The sequence below is a fragment of the Pinus tabuliformis genome, chromosome 3_2 (genome assembly GCF_031772625.1).
Source record: "Pinus tabuliformis cultivar Carrire ecotype Pingquan chromosome 3_2, CPIR1, whole genome shotgun sequence".
NCBI classification, from domain to species: Eukaryota; Viridiplantae; Streptophyta; class Pinopsida; order Pinales; family Pinaceae; genus Pinus; species Pinus tabuliformis.
The window spans coordinates 151,273,372-151,294,106 of record NC_142302.1 but is presented as its reverse complement, the minus strand read 5'-3'; the positions used below and the strand labels follow the sequence as shown (position 1 = coordinate 151,294,106).

At 42.4% G+C, this 20,735-nt stretch overlaps 1 protein-coding gene across 2 annotated transcripts in view; it reads left to right on the top strand.

Annotated features, from left to right (window-relative positions):
- LOC149180252 (Transducin/WD40 repeat-like superfamily protein) overlaps positions 1–20,735 on the top strand; it is a 251,176-nt gene that overhangs the window by 193,385 nt on the left and 37,056 nt on the right. The window lies entirely within an intron of this gene.

The window sequence follows — 20,735 nt, the reverse complement described above, 5'->3', positions numbered from 1 at the left end:
TTGGGGATGGCCCCTTGCAGATCTCTTGTGCACAAGACTACTTCCTGCAGCGTGGAGGGTCTGCGTGACTTCAACAGTCCACGCAGGGGCTGAAGTAAGCCCTCAGTGAAGGTGTATACCCTCCTAGCCTCTGGTAGATCTGGAACCATCATTGATACTCGTAGAAACTCTGAGATGCACTGCTGGGGTTTGCTTGTTTGGCGCAATTGGGTCAGCTCTCTGAAATGGGCCTCTGGATTTCTCTGGTCAAAACGCTCCACCACCCTCTTGGTGAAGTCCTCATAAGAAGCCACATTGGCATGCCCTAGGGTGGCCAAGCCATGAAACCACTAGTCATGGGCTTCCCCCTACATGTGCAGCATGGCCATCTTGATAGGTTCCTATTTTGTCATCCGGTTGAGTTGGAAGTAGGTGTCCATCTTCTCAACCCAAGCCCTAGCCGTGCACTTGGTTGTGCCATCGAAAGTACGGAAGCACATCTTCCCTATGGCCCTTTGTAGCTCGGAGTTCTAGGTTCCCTGTCCTCCATAACCCTTGTTCTTCTCACTCTGCTTGAGCTTGCAGAAATCTCTGAAAGAGAGGGCTTACTTAAAGTCTGCGTCCATAGAATGTCACTCTCTGAAATAGTATCCTATTTGAATGAGGTCACCCCTTGTAGGTTTGATTTGTGCCACTGGTACAGAAGAAGGCAGTGTAGCACGAGTTGGCCCACTAGCTGATGGGTGCTACGCTACTGGTGAGGGATGTTTGAATGGCTGAGAGGGCCCAGAAGTTTCCCCAAACAGAAATCCTCTAGGAGTGGTCCTCTCTCTGTTCTGCGATTTGATCTCTTCCAGCATATCTTTCTGATCCTTGGCCAAGTCATTCATGGCCCTCAGGAGGCTGTCGAAATCCATCTCTTCCTTGCTCTTGGGTTCCACATGTCCTCTTCTACTACTGCTTTCCCTCTGTCCTCCGTGTCTAGAGTAATCTCCAGCTCTCTTTCTCTGCTCCGGTACCTCTGCCTTCGGTAGGTGATGTTCTGCTGGTCCCCTTCTCTCATAGGAGACAATCCCCACAGCTGAGCCAAGAACTAGGCTTTGATACCACTGTAATGATCCTAAATAGGAATACAAGTGATATAAAGCAAATAATTTGTGCAGCAAATTATAAAAACGAAATACACATTAAACACCCATGGAAATGCTGCAAATAAGGAACTGCTGAGCCATTTTATTACTTTTCTGAAGGCAAAATACAATGGATAATAAGATGGTGCACCTGGGCTTGTCTCAATGGACAAGCATGACCAAACCTAGGTGAGAAAATGGTTGAACTGAAGGCTGCCCAACTGCTGCACCAATTTGCACTGTGCTGCCCAGAAAACTGCCTTTCTGTTGAAGTTCGAATGGCTGGAAGGTGCACTTCCTATGCCCAGAAAATTATGTGCTTTTAACCCCGGACTCCTTGGCCTAAACCCAGAAAAACCCACGAAGGATTTTGGCTGGTTTAGACTTCTGAATTCGACCCCCTTGGAGTCCAACTTCAGCTGCAACTGCAAAACTCGGCCTGTTGGAAACTGCTTGTAAATCCTCCTGAAAATGGTCCCAAAATGTTGGGCTGACCCCTACTATCAAATCCTTGACTTCTCGGATGGGCTTTCGGCCTATGGCACCTGCTCCCAAGCTCCATGAAAACTGCTAGAATGGCCTCTGCGTTGTCCCCAAGCCCAACAATTTGGACTGTTGGAATGCTAGCTCTGCTGGCTCAAAAACTCACAAAGAATCTTGGCCTATTGTTGCTCTCTCAGTCCATTAACTCTCCCAGCAAATACTTGATCTCTGATGGCTCCAAACTCCCCCTCTGTAATTCCAAGCTAGCTAGTACACACTCCCTGTTCTGTGCTGAATGGAAGTGTTGTAACATACCCTCGGAACTCCTGAAATACTTGTGGAACTGCCTTTATAGGGCAGGCACAAAAGCTCCTCCAAAGTAGAGGTTGAATCTCCTACTTGAGAGATTTGTGGTTAAACAACGGGTTGAATCAGCGAAATAATAGAGCGAACAATCAAGTAATTTGTTTGCAAGATGTAAGAATGAAACCCAAAATGAGAGTTGCTTCCTCCTTATGACTCCTTGGGCCTCCCTTGCGTCATGTGGGCCCTTCCATCCACCTATTCGACTTCCCTCCAAGCCACTCGAATGGTCTAATTCGAATTCTCATGTGGGTGGCCCCCACATTCCACTAGCAATCAAATAAAGTCAAATTCCCTCCTAAGTCCTTAATTCGAAAATGATGGGTTCTCTTCCTTAACCAAAATTGTGCAAAATTGTATAACAACACCCTGTTACAAATATATTTGAGAAGGGACATGACAGTTTTTCTGGGTTTTTGGCAGGGAGTGCGCTCCTAATTTTATAGAATTTTCTAGGCACTCTAGAGTAGGCGGATCAGTGGGCGAAGTCAGGCAGCAGTGCAGTTTTGGAGCAGTGACGCAGTTTTCTAGAGGAGCTGGTGTAGGAATTTCTTAGGGTAAGTTCCTCAGACAGAACACCAAAGGACACTGCGCACAAACAAATCACAGATCAATACAACAGTATTCATGACGTGGTTAAAACCCTCAAAGAGGGAAATAGTCCACGACCTGAGCCAATGCGGCCACTTCAGGGAATTTGTTAATAAAAGAATGAAAATTTATATAAGCTTCTTTCATGAAAGATTACCCTACAAATGACCCTCCATGCTCTTTAAATAGAGATCATGGACCAATCGGGTGTTAAGCCACGGATCAAGTGTCGGTAATACCGAGGAGAGAATGAACCGTCAGATCACTTCATGTCTAGAACATATCGTGACCGTCGGATTGTAAGTTACAAAAGTACATAGTAAAGAAACACACTTTACCTAACTCTACACTAGACCAAGTTATACTTAACTATTTCCTGTGTGTCAGAATATCCTAATATCCTCCCTTAAGAACAACTTGGGATATGATTGAAGGATGTACAAATATGACACAATAGGAGAAGGAAGGAGGCATTAGAGCCTATCCTCCCTTAGTGACAACTTCTTGAACTCCAACCATAAATCGAAGTTTAGTAAACTTCGCCTCTGTGAGAGCCTTTGTAAAGATGTCTGCAACTTTATCATCTGTTGAACAATATTGCACTTCAAGAACATGGTCATGAATGAGCTTTCTGATGAAGTGCATGTGCAGTTCAATGTGTTTGCTGCGCTGATGTTGGACTGGATCTTTGCATAGTTGAATGGCACTTTGATTATCACACCAAAGTGTAGTCAGATGTTGCTGCTGAAAGCCAAACTCTGACAGGATCTGACGAAGCCACAGGGCTTCATTATTAGCTTCTATGGCACCACGATACTCTGCTTTTGCTGAAGAAAGAGAAATGGCACTTTGTTTCTTGCAAACCCATGTAATAAGTCCTGAACCAAGAGTGAACACATAACCTGCAGTAGACTTCCGATCATTAGGGTCACCAGCCCAATCGGAATCAGTGAAACCAACCAATAGAGGAGATGCTTCTACCCTGTAATGAATCCCAAACTGAACTGTACCTCTAACATAATGAAGTATTCTTTTAACTGCTTTCCAATGTCTTTCATGTGGGTTTTGCATAAACTGAGCAATAAGGCCAACAACAAAGGAATGGTCAGAACGAGTATGGGTCAGATACAAATGTTTTCCTACAAGTTGACGGTATAAGGTAGCATCAACTTCAGGGGAAGTACAAGTGACTGAAAGTTTGGCTCCAGACTGAAAGGGAGAAGGGGCTGGCTTACAGTCTTCCATGTGAAAATGGTGTAGAATATCATAGGCATACTTGGAATGGGAAAGGGAAATACCTTCCTTGGATTGCAAGACTTGAAGACCAACAAAATAATGCAGTGTCCTAAGTCTGTCATTTTAAACTTCTTTGTAAGACTGGACTTCACATGGTTTATAAGGTTGGGATCACTACCAGTAAGGATAAGATCATCAACATAAAGAACAAGAATGATAAGAGACTTGCCCACTTTCTTGGTGTAGACAGTATTGTCAGAATGACACCTAGAAAAGCTAGTTTCTGAAAGAAAGCTATCCATTTTGGCATACCAAGCCTGAGGGGCTTTCTTGAGACCATAAAGGGATTTCTTAAGCTGACATACAAGGTTGGAGTCTGTTTGTATAAAACCAGTAGGTTGTTCCATATAGATTTCTTCATGCAAGTCCCCATGCAAGAAGGCAGATTTAACATCCATCTGATGGACTTCCCATTTGAAAGAGGTAGCAAGGGAAAGAACAAGGCAGATAGAGTTCATTTTGGCAACAGGGGAGAAGGCTTCAGTATAGTCAATGCCTTCAACTTGTGAAAAACGCTTAGCAACAAGACGAGCTTTATGTTTATCAACTTTTCCATCTGGTCCATACTTGGTTTTGTAAACCCATTTGCATCTAACAAGTTTTCGTTCCTTTGGAAGAGGAACAAGATCCCATGTATCATTTGCCAATAGTGAACGATATTCTTCATTCATAGCTGCGTCCCAATCTGGATGGCCTGAAGCTTCTGCAAAGGTGTCAGGATCATAATTCGCTGAAGCTTGAGCCAGTAAAGAAGAGGCTCTATCGAACTGAGAACGTGTACGTCGCTGATCTGTAGGATCACCGACAAGAGCACTTGCTGCACCCTGAGTAGCACAGACCCATTTTGGAAGTTGAGGAGCCGAGGAGGATCCTGAGAAGGTGGGGGAGGATTGTCATTCTCGCCGTCATCATCTGAAGAAGAAATATTTTCAAAAGTAGAAGGGATAGAGAGAGGTGGCACATCCGTCGAACTAGGCTCGTAGGCCGATATATTTTCAACAAACTTTACATCTCTTCTATTGATAACATTTTTGGACTTAAGTGGAATAAGTCTATATCCTTTGACATCTGTAGAATATCCAACAAAAATACATTTTTCACTCTTAGGTTCTAAAGCTTTATGTTTCTCATTTGGAATATGGGCCCATGCTTCACTTCCAAAAACATGAAAGTGACTTACATCTGGTTTAATTGAGCTCCATGCTTGTTTTGGAGTGATATTCTTTAAAACCTTAGTAGGAGTGCGATTTACTATGTAATTTGCACAGTTAATTGTTTCTGCCAAAAAATTAAGACTAAGTCCTTTAGATTGAAGCATACAATTAGCCATTTCCTTTAAGGCACGATTCCTCCTTTCAGCTACATCATTTTGTTGTGGAGTATATGGAACAGTATGTTGCATTTGAATTCCATTCTCAGTGCAAAAGTTGATGAATTTGTTGTTAACATATTCTCCGCCATTATCAGATCTTAGCTTAAGAATTTGATGTCCAGATTGTTTTTCAACAAAGGCTTTAAAGGCAAAGAACATGTTAAATAATTCACTCTTGAGTTTTAAAAAGTATACCCAAGTGCGTTTGGAGAAATCATCAATGAAAGTCGAGAAATACTTGTAGCCAGAGAATGAAACAATTGGAAGTGGACCACATAAATCACTATGCACAAGCTGTAAAGGAGCAGAAGCGTGCCAAGAGGCACATTTTTCAAAATTATCCCGATGATGTTTTCTGAGTACACATCCGGAAGAAACACCATCTCTGCAAGATACCATTGGAAGACTTGTCACCATATTTTCATTACATAGATTCTGAAGGAAGCGATAGTTTAAGTGACCAAATCGTTCATGCCAATGTTTGCTCACTTCATCATTATGAGCAACAAATACCGAGGGATGATTTGATGACCCAAAGTTGTTAAACTTATACAACCTTGTAGAATCATCAGCAATGCCAGTAGCTAAAATCTGTCTAGGATCTCTTAGGTCCTTAATTACAACATCGTGAGGTGAAAATTCAACGATTTTACCTTCACCTGAATGAGTTATCTGATATACAGATAGAAGGTTGCATGATAAGGTTGGAACACTTAATACATCATTAAAATTGACCATTCTCTAGATGAATAGTTCCAGTCCCTACAACACTAAGAGATCTATCATCACCAACATATATATTTTTGGTGTTACAATCATTTAAAGAAGAAAACATGGCTTTGTTTTTGGCCATGTGATGAGAAGCTCCAGAATTAATGAGCCACTCATGAGAATGAGAAGAAGAAGATACATTTAGTGCATAACCAAACCGAGATGCTTGACAATCACATGCAGAAAGTGTTATTCCTGAAGATGAAGTTGAAGTTGAAGAGTGCTCCAAATGGATGTTATGCTTCTTCATTGCTGCTTCCAAGGCTTCCATCTTCTTAAAGCATTTGGATTCTAAGTGGCCATCTCGATTACAAAAGTGGCAATGTCTATCGGTCTTTTTCCCTTTGTTTTTATTTGCCTTATCATTTTGTTGAAATGATTTTTCATTTTGAAACTGAAATTGCTTAGGACCCTTGTTTGGTTTAGGACCATTCTTTTTAGGATACTGTTGCTTAGGATTCTTTGAATTTGGTTGTTGGGCGGCTAAGGCTTTCTTAGAAGAGTTTCCAAGATTAAGAAGACCAAGATATAAGAGCTTTTCTTGTTCTCTTATTAAAGAATCACAAAAGGCATCAAAAGAGGGGGATTTGTAGTCTTGTCCTTGAGAAATAAAGGCTTCTCTAGTAGAATGGAAGGTGGAAACAAACACAGAGTAGGCTAGTCCCAACTTAGTAAGAATGGAATAGATAAGGCTACCATCTTCTTTTTTAACCTTAACACCTTCCAAGAGAAGTCTAAGGGTCTTGAACTTGGACAAAAAATCTTCAATAGAAGAAAAATTATTGGGGTCCAATGTAAGCAACTCATTTTCGAGTTGATGGGCTCTAATTTCATTTTTAATTCCAAAAACTTTAGTGAGTTGTTTCATTGCTTCATTAGGAGTATCAAGTTCTGTGATATGGAATCTAAGGTCTGGAGAAATAAACATCCCTATCAACCCACATGCTTGATCTTGCCTATTTTCCCATTTGGCTGCCTTATCTTCATCTTGAGGTTTGGTTTCTTGGCTTGAGGCTATTCTGTAAAGGCCTTTACTTCTAAGTAGATCCACAATGTAGGACCACCATTGGAAGTAGTTGGCGTTGTTAAGAATAACTTGGCATGAACTTTCCATTTTAATAGAAATTGAAGCTGTAGATGCTGAAACTAAGTGTTCCAATGGAAAGATCTCGAAAAATTAGGCTGATTAAAAAAAACGGCTCTGAAAACGGACTTAGGATGAAGAAGTTATGGCTTTTTGAAGAAAAGTTGTTGAAGATGCCGACAAAGTGCGTGAATGTGCAGAAATGAATGATAATGTTATATTTAAAAAAAAGATTTTATGTGACTCGCTTTTATAAATAAGTGAAAGTCACTTTTACAATTGTACTTTATGAGCTACCCACTAAATTGTAATTTTAATAAAAGATAAAGAGACTTTAGAATTATAAGTGACTCACTTTTTATAATGGGTGAGAACACTTTTACATAAAGTAACTTTAAAACATAAGTTACATGTGCTTTTTGAAAAAGTAACTCAACAAAAATAATGACTTGAACTCAAGACCTCTATTCTCACAAAGTAACTTTGGACCAAGTGAGCTAGTTTAAAAGGTTAGTAATTTTTGGAAAAGAGAAAGGGGTTTTTTTTTTTGGTCACTGAAGCTTTGGGGTGCATGCTTACTTGAAAAAACTCTTTTTTGCCTACAAAACAAAAACCACAAAACTTACTTGAAGTTAGCTTTAGCCGAAAACTAAATATTTTCCTTAATGTTTCTGATTTTCCGATATCACACTAAGGCGCGGCGGAAAAGAGCATACGCATGAGAAAAATCCTTCCTTTCTGTTTCTGATTTGCCTAGATTGCACAGAGTCGTGGGGCGAAGAGCATATGTAGAAATGAAATGTATAGATCTAGTAATAAAAAACAGAGAGCTAAATAAACCGAAATAAACAGAGAGATGAATAGCTAGAACTGCAAATAAAGACTATATACCTCCAGATCTTTAAAATGATGTAGCTAGGGCTATTGGAAACGTTTTCGCGTGAAACGAAAGTGGTTCTTCACTGGAATAGATGCTCCTAACACAATAGGGCAGTCCTCCCGACCCGAAAGTTGTAAAAAACAATAGATCTAGGAAATGACAGTTGGATGCAGTTGTACTGGCTTCAGATTTGGATCACCAACGGAGGCGGCCCTCACATAGCTTTGATACCATGTAGGAATTTACAGGGTAAGTTCCTCAAATAGAACACCAAAGGACATCGCTCACAAACAGATCACAGATCAATACACCAATATTCTTGACGTGGTTAAAACCCCCAAAGAGGGAAACAATCCACGGCCTGAGCCAACGCGACCACTTTAGGCAATTTATTAATAAAAGAATGAAAATTTACATAAGCTTCTCTCATGAACAGTTACCCTACAATGACCCTCCATGCTCTTTAAATAGAGATCATGGACCAATCGGGTGTTAAGCCACGGATCAAGTGTCGGTAATACCGAGGAGAGAATGAACTGTCGGATCACTTCATGTCTAGAACATATCGTGACCGTCGGATTGTAAGTTACAAAAGTACATAGTAAAAAAACACACTTTACCTAACTCTACACTAGACCAAGTTATACTTAACTATTTGCTATGTGTTGGAATATCCTAATAGCTGGTTATTGGAGCCGTTGGGCTTTTTGACATTCATCACTTGGTGCTTGTAGCTTGCCATTGAGGCAAGCCCAGGTGCACCACTTCCACATTATTGTACTTTCCTCTTAGATTATAATAAAATGGCTCAACTGTTGGTTATTCGTGGACTTTTTATGGGTGTGCATTGAATGTTTCAATTTTATGGTGTTGTTTTATTGTTCGCTTTGCATAGCACTATTTTTCTTAGTATGGAACATTACAGTGGTATCAATGCATGATCTTGGCCGAGCTATGGGAAATTAGCGAGAAGATCATAGAAGCTTTGGGTATGAGTGCACAATGACGGGTGAAACTGGAGACAAACCCATGGCTCAAAAGAAATCCAATATGCAAAAATTCTGGGTAGAATTCATTGGGACGATGAGAGGTTGGCCCAGTTGAGGAGAGTGATAGACCAAACCCATCCTCACTCTTACAATAGAGATGTTAGAGGTGAGCAGGCCGTGGGGGTACAACCATTTACATCATGTGGGGAAAGCCGACTAGATCAGGGCACCAGATCTCCTGAAAAGGAGCAAGCAGGACAAAGACGATTAGAGGGTGAGACCAGGGAGCGATTTTTCTGGTGGAGACCTGGATTTAGATATCAAGAGTCTGAGGAGGAGGTTGAGTATGATGCTGAGAGCCCACAAGATGGTGAGGAGCACATCGATATACCCGTGTGGCGCAAGAGTCACCTTTATTAGAGACCTCTTTGATAGCCCTAGTTGACACCTTGGTGGAGAGGATAGAGCCTACACACATAGAGCCATCTGTTGAGGGGGTGCCACCCATGGACGAGATGCCAACAATTGTTGAGGTATCTGAAGCTGTGATCGAGTTTATAGGTGATAGATGCCCACGACAGTTCCACCAGTTTCAGGCCGACCTTCTAGCATTACAAAGGAAGATTATGTTAGTGTGTGAGGCTATTCTGCAGCAAAATGAGATGGAGGGCATGAGAGCGGTTTGTGCCAAGTCCACGGCCAAATTGACTCATGTCGGAGAGCGGTTGGATTCCCTACTGGTGCAACTAGAGTGCGTGTTGGGGTGTGAGAGAAGCCCTCTTCGGGCATACATAGACAAGGTTGGTAGCACTGTTAGGTTACCTTGACCCGTTGGACAGAGAGAGACAAAGCTACCTAGTCAGATTTCATTTATTGACTAGGATAGTGAGATGAGACGACCTGAGTTGCATAGGGTGCAACACCCGTTCGATCCCTCTCTTGGGGTTGGATGGCTAGAGATTCTGAGTTGGTACCCTGTGGAGTGGGCTATGGAGATGGTGGTGGACTTGGGTGTAGCTCACCGGGAGCTTCCAGGCATTGGGGATACCGGCAGCACAGGCTGGCATTGGGTTCTCGGTGGGACTACCTATCATTTCCCAGGTATGCTGATTGACTACAACCGGGATGGTGCATTTGACGTAGTAGTTGAGCGTGCACATTTGCTAGAGGAGTCTCGGTCAGCACCAGTGGCCGACTAGTTTATAGACAAACTCTTTTGGTTTTCTTGGTAAGGCATTTGTACGCGGGATCACTGGGTGATTAACATACTTTGGTAGGAGTTTGTCGAAGGAGGTGGCATTGGTAGGCCACCAGACGTTTCCTTGTATGGAGTTGGGGACTCTTCACTTTTGTATTGGGCACAGAGGACACAGAGGAGTGGAGCAGTGGTGGCATCACTGTTGACGCATAGGGAGAGTCACTTCTCGGATCCCTCAGGGGGGATTTGGAGAGAAGATCCATTGATCGGCGGGTATAGTGATGTGATGGTGGAGGTGATGATACTGATCAAGTGTGGCCTGACACATAGCGACATAGCTCTAAGCCATCACATCCAGGGATGTGTGGGAGCATCTAGCGTTGAGCAGTGGTCTACAGGTGGGCATGGAGATGCATGGTGGTGGGTTGGATTGCATTGTGGAGTGGGAGTGCCTCACATCACATTGAGTACATGCTGGGAGTGACAGGTGCAATGACATAGGTGAGAAGCAGGACGGTACAGGATGGCATAGTTGTAGTCAAGGGTATCCAACAGTGTACACTGGTAGGTCGCAATGTACAGTGGCATGTCCAGGAGTACTGGGATGATCGGTGGTATGCAGAGGCGTATGGTGTTGCACAACGAGGTCTTGGAGTGTTGCCTCTAGGGACACCCATGGACGGAGACACCGGCATACCTTTGGGTGTAGTTCACCCAAGATCGATGGGGACACAGATGAGCGATACTTGATGGTATCTGCGGGGACTCACACGCCTGACCCTCTTCTACATCACTTACAGGAACGGGGGATCTGGTTGTTGTCCTTTGACACTCTGGGCATGAGCAGCAGGGGACGGGGAGCTCACCCGAGATATTTGGATGACACTTGGTGCGATAGAGGAGAGGCTTCTCAGTGGGGGCATTAGGTCGGTGCACGAGCTGACTGCCACAGGTCGAGGGATGAGGTGATCACTATCAGGAATGACATATTGTTCATCATTGATCCTATGCCTAGGGAGTTGGTCACAGGGAGACATGTGTCACTCCTTCCATAGGCATGCCTGGGCCATGCATGAGCAGATGTTAAAATTGGCAACTAGGGCCAAACTCCATGTGGGTCATCTTATTCATGGCTGATAATATTTTTATTAGATTCCTCTCGTCGAGAGGTGTAGGATTGATCTAAAGATCATCCGATTCCGATAAGTATTTATGGAGATATGAATTTATTTTGATTATGGAATAATTATCAAGCCGACCTGCACTCATGTAGGCTCAGAAGCCCAACAGTCGCATCTATTCAATTATCATAAGATGTGTATAAATACAGGAGGACTTTTCCTCATTTGGACTCACTCATTTCATCACATCTCTCTCTCTCTCCTGTGCAGAAAAGAGGCTCTTCTCTACTGCGTAGAAAAGAGACTCTCTCTCACACATGTGGAAGGAAGGACACAGTTTTAGGGCTGCAACTGTAGAACCAAAGTTTGACCAGCGTTGACCAGAAGAACTCCTCAGAACTGCGCTGTAGGTCCATCTGGACCTCCTCTGAAGGCCGCAATTTTTGGTGGTGGAATCAAGCCGATCTGACGGTCGGTTTGCGAGATATCGACTGCCCTAGTTTTGATGATGAAGCCGCTAATGTTGATGCTGCTGATTTAGGGTTTGCTACTGCTGATATAAATTAGATTCTCTTTGTACTATTTCTCTTGCTGAATTATTGAAGATAAAAGAAGATTTGATCAAAGGGTTTCCCCACACATTGTGGGGTTTGTCCCTGGCTAGCCGACACATCTTGTGTCTCTTGTCTTGGCTTGTTTTCTGTCGATCGTTTAATGTTCTATCTGCACTTTACTTTATGTACATGTGATTGCTAATCTGTGGATAATAATAAGAAAGATAAGTAAACTGGTATAAGCATAGAACATACTATAAATTAACAGCAGAGGATATCGTGTACCACTGAGACAGTTGTCCAGTATGTATCCAGATTCCCGACATTGTATCGACACACTCTCCAGAGGGCAGGTAGCTGAACCAGTGGCGATGGTTGGCAGGAGCAGGATGGATCCGTATACACTGAGTCGATTGCACGTATCAGATACCCATCTATTGGTTGCATTCAGGGTGTAGCTATTTGGCACACGTGGTTTCCAGTGGTCATCAGTACTACATAATGGCAAGCACAGGAAAGTTTAGCATGCCTTAGATTAGTTCATGATGTATGGAGCCTATATAGGGGTGGCATGCAAGGACTAGAGATGAGGGCCAAAGGGATTCAATCAGTTGTCAGGGCTATGCTGCAACAGGCCTGGCTATGTGAAGCAGGGATTCATTTGATTGATAGATCACTCCTGATGGGCGGAGTTGTGGCAGAGAGTGATATAGTTCACTCTTGGGATGACACATGGGTGTTCACAGAGGGTTTCATCATATGGGTAGGCCTTGGTGTCATGGAGATGTCTAAGCAGGATGTATCTCGCCTCTATCAGTATTTAACCAACGGGTTCCAAGAGAGGAGGATATAGTGTACGCACGATGGGCAGTCAGTTAGAGTTAGGATGGTGCGGCGACAACATGGTGGCACCCTTCTATGGCTAACCTGGGACCCAAACATCACAGTGCTAGACAGCTCCGCGATCATTGGGGGTGAGCCGACTGCAACAGGGGGAGGTCACTCAGGTCTTCCCTTAGGTTTTAGAAAGTCATCATGGGCGTGGGGGACTCTTGGTATTTATACCAGACAGGATAGTGAGTGGAGCGAGGGGAGCTTCAGGTGGGACAAGATGGATTGGGATCCTGGTATTGAGGGATTCTTTCACATCAAGATAATGCAGAAGTCAGGGATGATTCAGTGGCACATCTGGACCCTGGCACATTTTGCAGTGACAGTGGGGAGCAGCAGTTAGAGAGGATGCTTGTTCAGACCTTGCTTGAGGACAAGCGATATTTGGTGCATTGGAGGAGCTTGTCGGATGAGGATGCTACTTGGGAGGGCGAGCATGTACTTGAGCATCTAGCACTGAAGTTGGTTGGGGACAAGCAACATTTGGGAGGGGAGGTGTAAAACCCTAAATTTAAAATTTTTACCAGGGTATAACCATTCAGAATATCAAAATTTATCAATTTGATTGAGTACCTACTTGGGTTTCTGTGGTTGAAGATGCTTTTGATATGTCGGGCTCTCGCTCCTGTTTTCGCTCCCATTACCAAACAATCAAAACCTCCCTGCCAAATTGGGTATAGTCTCAATACCCAGCTCCAAAGTACTTCCAGTTCGAGGTACTCTGGCCCCCGTGCCCAAAATTTCAAGAACAATGAAAGCTCAACTCATTCAATACTGACTTGTTCAGAATTCTTCCTGTCTGTAAAAATTCGCCCCCCTTGTTATGGCCTCCTCAACCCCTTTATATGCTTCCTTCGGCTGTCCCCATCTCTCCGCCACCCCTGCACAATATCTTCTCGGCTCTTCTTACTCCTAGCCACCTGCTATGCCTTAGGTTCTTTGTCTCTCTTATGTTTAAAGAGTATTTATAGCTTACATGACTCATCAAATTTATTATTTCCTTTTTAATTTGATAAGTGTTATTTTATGTTTATTTGGGTCTTGTTTAGTTAATGTAATGTCTCATGAATACATTCATGGTTTTATTTGTAATTTTAATATTTCGGTTTATTAAATATTTAAATAAGTTCTTTTATTTTTTTAATTAAATCAATTAAATTAAATTTATGTTTTATTTCCTTCCTCCATTTACCCTAACCCAAGATCCAATGTTATATACTAAGTAATATCAATAGATATAGTTATTTATATGAGTAAAAGGAGGACTGTAATGTCCCTTCCTAAAATATTTTGGAACAAGATTAATTTCTACATTTTGGGCCAATTTTGGAGGTGATGGGGCCATTTCGATTTTATTAGGAGGCTGACTTAGTAGAAGTTATTTCGATGTGGTTAATTTATACGTGGGGGCCACCCACACTAGGAGAATACACATTCCCTAGTTCGATTTGTATGGAGGGGAAATCGATGGTTGAGTGAGGTACCCACGATGGAGGGAAAATGGAGGGAAAAGTGCTCCATGAAATCTATATAAGGATGGTAGCTCTCCTCATTTCAACATCTTATCTTTTTGACATATTGAACTCAATCTTAGTTGCTCGAGTTGCTTAGCTGGGTTACTGTGTTGTTTAGCACACAAGTGTCTCTGAGCGGAGATCTCAACCCTTGCTTCGATCGACTTCGAGTGCCAGCCCTAGGAGGGAGTTTTATTTCGTTCCAAGTCGTACCAATAGTAGTGAGTCGATTTGCAACAAGAAGAAGTCGAGTTACAGCAGCAAGGGGAAGTAACAACAAGGAGGCCGAGTTTCAGCTGCAGGGAAAGGAACAGTAGAAGGGTCGAGTTACAGCAGCAGGAAAGTAGAAGCATGAGGGCCGAGTACAACAGCAAAAGGTTGAGTAATAGCAAGGAGGCTAAGTTCCAGCAGCAAGGAGAGTAGTAGCAGCGCAGAGCAGGGAGAGTAACAACAACGCAGAACCGAGTTACAACCGCAGTGAAAGGAGCAGCAGGAGGCCGAGTAACAACAAGGAGGCTAAGTTCCAATAGCAGGGAGAGTAGTAACAACGCAAAACAGGGAGAGTAACAACAACACAGAACAGGAAGAGTAACAACAGCAAAGGGGCTGTGCAGTCATTGGAGTGAAATTCATTGGGGCAGCATTATCCCGGGGATTTTGAAGCTGGAGAGCGGAGAGATCATTTGGAGGGCCATTTGAGGAGGATTGCTGGAGCTGGTAGTGTAGAGATTGACAGGAGAAATCACAACAACATATTTCATATTTGGAGGAGGGCCAAGCTGTGAAGGGTCAATTTTTTAAGTTGGAACCAAGGGAAACCCTTTCTGGGTTTTTGGCGGGGAGTGCGCTCTTAATTTTATAGATTTTTCTTGGCACTTTATAGTGGGCAAATTAGGGGGCTCATTGTGATGTAATTGATGGAAAAATGATATGAAAATTATGCCATAAATCTATTGGAGGTGGGGGTATTCTTAGATTGAAACAACACTTGGCTAGGGTAAGAGGCCAAGTAAAGCCATGTGATGCACCAAATGCAATGTTAGGTCCTATTAGGGCAGAATACCTTTCCAAGCTTGAAAGATTTCATGAGGATAAGGCTAGGGAGAAGGCCATCCAAGATGACATTGCAAGGAAGAGGGAATTATTAGAAGCCATGAAAGAGAGTGGGTATGATGATTATGAGATTCAAGACTCCTTTTCTATCCCTTCCACCAATGACCCCTTTCACTATGTTCATCCTTCTTTTGGCCAACTATCAAAAGGAACAAAGAGAACAAACATCCAAAGTTATTTCTCATCTTCTGCCAACATTGCCTCTTCTAATCCCACTTCCTCCTAGTCAAGTCGTCAACCCACTTTGTATCAACATTGGAAAAAACAATGCAAAGAAGCTTCTCATCAATACATTGCTAGATGGTGGTATGATTCAGATATCCCATTTAATGTTGCCCGCTGACCTTATTACCAAGCTATGTGGGACTCTGTTATAGCTGCAGGAAAGGGCTTCAAAGGCCCTAGTATGCATGACTTGAGGGGAGCTCTTTTGCAAAAAGAGATTTCTTCCATTGATGAGTATTTGGCTGAGTATAAAGATTCATGGCTCAAAACAGGTTGTTCCATCATGTCAGATGGATGGACCGATGGAAAGAACCGCACTATCATTAATTTCCTTATTTCTTGCCCTCAAGGAACCACGTTTTTGAGATCAGTTGATGCATCGATAAGGTGAAGGATGCAACCCTTCTATTTGAGCTTTTGCATGACATTATTCAGAAAGTTGGGGAGCAGAATGTTTTGCAGGTCATCACCGATAATGCCTCAAACTATGTTCTTGCTGGAAAGATGCTTGAGTCCAAATATAGGACCATATTTTGGACTCCATGTGTTGCACATTGCATAGACCTCATGCTTGAGGACATAGGCAAAGTGGAGTGGGTAAAAAACATTGTAGAGCATGCCAAGTGCATTACAAAATACATTTACAACCACTCATGGGTATTGAACCTAATGAGGAAAAACACTGGGGGCAAAGAGCTTGTTAGGCCTGCAATTACGAGATTTGCAACTCACTTCCTCACGTTGCAATGTCTCAATGGTCAACATAAAAACTTGCAGAAAATGTTTTCTTTTGATGAATGGACTGAATCTCATGGGCTCGTACACAAGATGGAAAAGACACCAAAAAGAAAGTGTTTGACAATTATTTTTTGAAGAGGTCTGTAGAGCTTGTGAAAATTTTTTGAGCCCCTTGTTAAGGTGCTAAGGATGGTGGATGGGGAAAAATTGGCCATGGGCTACATTTATGAGGCTATGGATCAGGCAAAGGAGCAGATACGGGCAACTTACAAGGACAGGTTAGCTAAATATGGCCGTATATGGGAGATCATTGATAACAGATGGAACAATCAACTCCATCGTCCTATACATGCAGCTGGGTATTTTTTGAACCCAAAGTATCATTATAAAGATCGGCTAGGAGATCTGCAGGATGGGGAGGTCAGAGCTGGATTGATTGATTGCTTGGAGTGCATGGTCCCTACCCATGCAGACCAGTTGGAAATACATAGACAACTTACTGTTTTCAATATGGCAGGTGGTACCTTTGGCAAAAACTTGGCAAAGATGGCAAGAGATGTGGATCAACTAGGTAAGTAATTCCAATTTCCAATTTGTTTTTCTTTTCAAGTTAAAATTGTTTACAAATTTACAATTCAAATTATAAACTAAGTTACTAATTAATGTCTTTTTCTTTGCAGCACATTGGTGGGAGTCATTTGGTGGCCAGTGTCCTCAATTGCAAAGGTTTGCAATTAGAGTCCTTAGCCAAACTTGCAGTGCTTCAGGTTGTGAGCACAATTGGTTTGTTTTTGAGCGCATACACATGAGGAAGAGAAACTGTTTGGAACAAAAACGGTTAAATGATCTTGTTTTCGTGCAATACAACCTTCAACTAAGGAGGAACCAAATGATGAACAAAACACTTGATCTAGATCCCATTGTGTTGGACGATATTGATCCAACATCAGAATGGGTGGGTGGAGGAGATTGAAGATCTTGTGTTTGATGTTGATTTTGATATCGACATGGCATTAGCGGGGATGAAGCAGATTTTGTGGCGGCATCAGAACTAGGATCAGTAGTGGCATCAAGGAAAGGCAAAGAACCAATGGAAGGCACTAGTCGTGTAGGTCGACAAACTCGTGCTTCCATTAGGTCCACTTCTATTGTTATTGGTGGCATTGCTACTGAGGTTGCAGATCAGGCTGAGGCATCCTCAGACTCTGAACCAAATGATGTCTATGTAGCTCCTGATGATGATCCTGTGTCTAGTAGTGGTGATGAACTTGATGATTGATCATGTGTACACTGTAGACTTGTAGTAGGCCAATGGCCTCATAGCTTGCAACATTGTTTTTGGACTTTATAGACCATTTAGAGCCTCATTGTGTATGTATTTTACTATTTTGTCGATGATATGTATTGCACTCGGTGCCATTTTGATATATTCACCTTTGCATGGTATATAAATGAACAAACTTTGCATATTTTGTCTCTATTGGCTTGGAATCATGGTTTTAAATATTAAAAATAGTTTTGTTTCATTAAAAATTAATTATTTAATGTATTTTTCTAAAACAGGTTCGTTTAGACCTAACCATTCCTGGTTCGACCGGTTCCGGTTCGAAACCCAGTTCATTAGGTGGACTGGTCCGGTCACCGGTTCCGGTTTTTAAAACATTGGTTTGGATATCTTTTCTTGGTCTTGGAGCTTTGATTTTGTCTCTCTTTGATGATTGGAATTTCGCTCATGAAATCTGAAACTTTGCCCTAATTGAATGCGAATTTGTCAAATTTTGATCTTGTGAGGATATTGCATATGTTACATGTTTGGGTATAGTGAATGAATCTTCCTAGGGGTAAATTATCTCCATAATTGCCTTGAGAAATCATCAAATTGTTGTAATGAGAATTATAAGTTCCTTTGGTAACCTAGTAGCTGCTTCTAGGGCTATGCGAAGTTCCCATAGGACTCCTTGATTGGGTAAAAACACTCCAAAAATTGAATGCATATTGACTCCATTCTTCCAATAGGCTAGGCACTGATCTTATCCTTGGTGATCACCTTAAAAGAATACCTTTCCTCAACTCCTCTCCTTCTTTCTAAGCCCTAACCCTAGTGGTGTCCTAGGGCATCAAGAGAAATCTTTTTGAGCCATCCATTTGGAGAGTGAGTTGGAATACAACTGCGCTGGGGTTTTCCCTAGGCCCTCACAAAGTTTGAAGGATTTTCCACAACTAGATTTGGAATTATCCCAAGCCCTAGCTCCAACTTCGTTCTTGTCCCTAGGTTTCCTTGGTTAGTGGCTTCTTTAAGGGTCATTGCACTAAAAACTCAAGTTAATTTCAATTTCATTGACCCTCTTCTTCTCCCTTTCTTGGTCTAGATCTTTTATTTGAAGTTTCACCCGGGGCCAAAACCTTAGGCCTTGCTTGGGTCTTCTTGGGCTTCTTTGTGGTCTCTCACCTTCATCATTTATATTTCACAAGACCATTTTAGAAACCTTTAGGCTTTTTCCCTTAAGTATCTTAGGTCTAGGGCATTCCTTGTCAAGGAATATCTCTAATCCCTAGGTCTAGGCTTCCTGTTAATCCTTTTTTAGAGAGCCTCATATCTTGCTTCTTGAGCAAGTAAGCCATATCATCTAAGTCTCTCCTATGAATTGGCTCTTGAAATCACTATCCCATCATTGATATATCATTCATAGTGATTTCCCTTATACTGGGACTCCTCCCATTGATGAAAGTCCATAAAGAGTAGGGGACATTCACTGAGGTGACAATGGGTCCTTCTCCCATTGTTGCCACTTGGTCTAGTAGTTTGCCCTTTGGAACCCCACCTAGGACCCCTGCTAGATTGAGCGGTAATAGGTACCTCTAGTCTTGTTTCTTGACTAGAAGGACCTTGATTTGCCTCTTTAGGAGCTTGCATGCGAGATGCAGAGTGTGCAAGTGAATTGCACACATGTGGATGTGTTGCATGTGACATGCATGAGATGTGCATGTAAGGCAAGCTAAATTTATGGCTTGTACTTGAGTTAAAGTAGAGAAAGTTGAAAATAGGATAGTCAACTAAAGTAATGTAACTTATCTTCAATTAACTTGAGCTAATTTTGGCCGTTAATGTTAGCTTAAGAAAGTTATAAATTGAGCCTAAATGTTAAGGCTAAGACACAATGATAGCACAAGATTGAGAGAGGCTTCTCAGTGAGCATGTGTTGGGTCCGAGAGAGTGCAGTGAGGTTGGTGATCAATTTTGTATTTTCTCAGTTAGGCCATTATCCTAGGACGGGAGCCCAAGTTCTGTGATTAATTTAGTAATGGAGAACTGTTGATTGGGTAGAAATCTATTTATGTTAGGAACTTACTTGTGTATTCGTTCAATTAATAAATGTTGTGAATCGAATATTAGGTGTTGGGTTCAGGAAATTCTAACACGATATCAAAGCCTCAACTTTGAATTGATCTTAGAATTACAGGTGCAAGGTTCGTGTCGGATCACCAGAGGCAGGTTGGTTGGTATCATACAAACCAAAAAAAATTTAAGGGTCGAGAGAAATTTTTTGACGAACAATTTTTGAGTTGAAAAAAAGAAAAGGTATAGTGCAAAAAAATAAAGGAAAATAATGGGAAAAATTAAAAATAAAAGAAATAGAAAAGGTGAGGCCGTGGTGGTGGCTAACAAGTCGGATCAACCAGCGGTCGAGGTAGCCGGTAGCGAGCCAACTGACACCAACATCAACACAGGAGGGAAGGAGGCTTGAGAGAAATTGGTCATGGGGCATCAGGAAGTTGCAAAGATCAAACCAACCATCGAGTAGGACACAGTCATCGATAGCCAAGAGTTAGGTCATGGAACTTGGGAGGCTGGACAAAGGACGTAGGCCGACAACCGCTAGGCCGATAGACACACTTAGCCACCAGACACATGCATATGGGGCCGACAAACCTTGTCACCACTAGTGTGGGCGTAAGGGCCTAGACACGGCATAGGAACGTGGGTTATGAGCAAGGCCCGATAGATCAACCATGGGCAAGGTTAATAACGTGGAATTGCTAGTCAGTGGATCAACCATCGAGAGTTGTAGCGCATGAGAATCTTGTAAAGAACACGCTAGTGTCTATGGTAGCCGCCAGTTTCTAGCCCAGTTGAAGCACCCAAAAGCTGCTGTATCATAAATTATTTCGTTAGCCAAACTAGACCAAGACAACCAACTCGCATAGCCATTGGTCAGTGGAGAAGGAAAGGCTGTGTCGAGACTTTTTGGTGGCCATCAAGGCTGTCGGACCACAATTGGAGGTGGACTGAGTGGTCGACCAACCACCAGACTTAACCACCAAGAATGAATTGAGAACAAGCCCAACTGTTGTGGTGTAGAACACGAACATTGGACATCGAGAGATAGCGCACAAGAGGAACCAGGCAACCAATCGGGCACATTGTGTAACAACTTGTAGGTC